General features: G+C 37.5%; 1 pseudogene; it reads left to right on the top strand.

Annotated features, from left to right (window-relative positions):
- Nucleotides 1-586: 586 nt before the first annotated feature.
- On the top strand, nucleotides 587-1,313 carry LOC101589594 (annotated as a pseudogene).
- Nucleotides 1,314-3,490: the final 2,177 nt, after the last annotated feature.

Raw genomic sequence — 3,490 nt, 5'->3', positions numbered from 1 at the left:
TTGCCGGCCCTTGAGACCATGATTGAGATTGGATGTGGTGCTGTGCACCTGGAATCCCAGCTTTTCAGAGACTGTAAACAGGGGGATCACTACGAGTCTAATCTAGTAGCGAGACCCTGAACACCCTGTAGGCCCTTCTCTAAAATTAAAAAAAGAAATCTTAAAATTTAAATATTATCACATATATGTAGGGTTTTTCATACAAATATATTCTTAGTATTGTGTCCATATACAACATCTTTCTTTCAATTTCAGTTATTTCTTCTATGCATGATTTCTCAATTTCTCTAACTTAATAAGACAGTGCTGAATGCACATGTTTTCTGTCATAGTTGGTAATCTTGTAGGATTTCTCTAACATTCAATGCATCCTGAGAATAAATTGGTGCAGAACAACCATGGCAAGGAAGCAGAGGAATGAGGAAGGAAGGAAAAACAGTGAAATGAGGGCTTTTGTTTTTGTGATTATTCTTTTTTAAAATTGTTACTGAGAAGGATCCGCTGTGAGTCTTTTTCAGCTGCTTCTGTAGCCTGGTCTGGCTTTCATAGTCTTAACTGGGTGCTCTGTTCAGCACTATGGGGAAAATGGAACCATTAGGTGGCCTACATGAGTCATTTAGCAATGGTCAGCTCAAGAAGTGCAATCCAGTCTCAGGGCCAACCATTCAGGATTGTCTGAATCGACCCAGGCCTACCTGGGAAGAAGTAAAAGAGCAACTAGAAAAGAAAAGGAAGTCTCTAAGGCTTTGGCTGAATTTGAGGAGAAAATGAATGAGAATTGGAAGAAAGAAATAGAAAAGCACGTAGAGAAATTTTTAAGTGGAAGTGAGAGCTTATAAAAAATAGAAAAAGAAGAAAGAAAAGAAGAAATCTGGTAGGCATTCATCTTGTTCTTCATTAAGCTCTGATTCTTTCATCAGTTCTTCAGAATCTGAGGATGGGAAAAAGAAGCAAGCAAAAAGGAGAAAGAAAAAGAACCATTCATATAAATCTTCTGAAAGCTCCTTATCAGAAATGGAGTCAGACAGTAAGGATAGTTTAAAAAAGAAAAAGAAGTCAAAGGATGCAGCCGAGAAAGAGAAGGACATTATAGGACTTATAAAGAAAAGAGAGATGTATCCTGAAGACAAAACTTTCTTCATCTGAGTCCTTGTCAGAATCAGATCATACCGCAGAGGTACAAGTGAAAAAGAGGAAAGGCAGTGAAGAACGAGAAAAAGCAACAGGAAAAAAAACAAAAGAAAAAGAAGCATAAGAAACACAATAATGAGAAGAAAAAGAAGGCTGCTAGTTCAAGTCCTGTGTCACCATAACATTAACAAAAACCGGGACCCCTAGGAAGAAGGTGCAATGTCTAAAGAAATTTCAACTATGAAATTACAATATAATTACTAACATGTGTGAATTTTCTTGTTCTTAGAATTGTTCCTGAACTATTCAACAGGCACTCCAATGCTGTTTCCTGAAAGGGCCATAATTGTTGCTTGCTGCCTGAACATCTTCTTCTCCACTGGATGATAACCTGGAAGATAACACACTGTAGTCACACTTGTGGTTAAAATATTTGGGAAGAAAGCTAATATTTTTTACTAAAAGTATCTAGTGATCAATAGAAATGCGCCTGGATACATCTTAAGATGTAATCAGAAATGGCCTGATGACTCTAGTTAAATTTTTAAAAGTAGGGATTACATTAATATTTTGAAATCCTTACTCTGTAGATGAGTTTATCTTAATTTTCCCTCCTTGTATACTTTTTATTTACCTCAGGAAGGAGCTTTTAGGGTGGAGGGAGGGGCGGTTTGCTATCTCTTTAGCTAGCAGAACAGTGTGCCTTAGGTTCTCACACCTACGTTGGTGGACACAGTAGCCATGCTTCCTGGGGACGTCAGAGCTGGGTACGAGCCCTCTTGCCCTTTATGATCTTAATGGCATCTGTGAACTTTGTCATCTGTTGCTTTGAATGAACCAGAGAAATAGTCCTTGGCAGCATGAGAAAGCCCCAAAGCTCTGAGTTTATACCTCCACATCAACAAAAACTGAATTTTTTAGCTTTAGAACATGTTATGTCACTTGAATTAATTCTTGACAATACTTTGGCTTTGGAGAAGAATGGTTTCATATAGACACTGGTACTTTTTGAACTTCATAGCTAAAGATTCTAAAATGCATGTCTTATACTGTTAAGTTTTAACCAGTCAGGAAATTTTTATGTAACCAATGATAGTTACTTTATTTTTTATATGAATGTTGTTCAGGCTGCAATGTTTAGCTTTTGTTAACTCTTACTTGTACTGTCTCAAGTCCACTACTATGTTTAATGGCACCCCTGCCAAGATATTTAGCACATAAAAACCAGGTTTTGAGTTTTTGTTTTAAATACCTTCATATCGAAGCTGAGACTTACAAACAAGTTGAGTGGCAGACCTGGTATGCTGTATCTTGTTACAAAAAGCTGTTGCCAGAATCTTAGTAAATACAATGTAAAGGTAAAGGGTCTCGCTTGGACTCATAGTGATCCTCTGTTTTCAGTCTCTACAGCACTGGGATTACATGCATGCATCACCGCGCATGGTCTTGGTGACCTGCTCAGTGCCTGGGGCCAGCACGGCATGCGGTACTGGGGACCGAACCTGAGTACTCGCACTTGCCAGGCAGCTGCTTAGACTGCTGAGCTATCTCCTCAGTCCTTTTAACTGTTCTTCAGTGTCCTATTCAGAGTCAACTGCACTGTATTCAGTACTTAGTCATGTCATTTCATCATAAAAAGCACTGTCCTGGGCTTTCCATGCAGTGAGACAGCTTGTGAGAGTAACTTCTAGTATTTGGTGAGAAATAGGTGACAGGAAGCCACTTTATCTGTCAGTAGCCACTTTAATTCCCATCCATTCTCCTGATAAATGTGTTTTTTTGGCACTCTATTAGCCCCAGATGTTTCTAATTAATTTGCATATATTTCTGCGCACTTAGTCTGATCTTGCATATAGCACAACCCTTCAGCTCATCAGCATATTCAGCAAATTTCGAACTACATAGCTGGTGAAACGCATAGGGTTCTAATGAAATATGGCTAGTGTGTGTTAAACATTAGACAATTAACTTTAATTGTCTATTAGTAGACTATTCTCACTATGGTATCTACTAGAAATGCTTGTGTTGCTTGTACTCTTCATTTTTGTTGTTATAGACATAACTAGTGAATTGATCAAATAAAATAAATATATAAGCAAAAATATCAAATAAACATACTATAATGTATCCTCATCTATTATAGATGGATCCATTAATCAGTTTTTTGCATGATGTGCAGGCTCTTCTCCAAAGTCAATATTCCATGAAGAACAAGAGTTTTGAATTGATTCAGAAAATCAATGCAGCAAAGACAGTGAAATTAAAGACACTCACAAAAGAGGACTTCTAGAGCTACTTCAGGCAATGACAGGAAAGATGGGCTTAAAACATTCATACTAACAAGCATATAATTTTTTTT

This window comes from Octodon degus, unplaced genomic scaffold, assembly GCF_000260255.1.
Source record: "Octodon degus isolate 3935 unplaced genomic scaffold, OctDeg1.0 scaffold00118, whole genome shotgun sequence".
Lineage (NCBI taxonomy): Eukaryota > Metazoa > Chordata > Mammalia > Rodentia > Octodontidae > Octodon > Octodon degus.
This window is presented reverse-complemented; position numbering and strand designations above follow the sequence as displayed.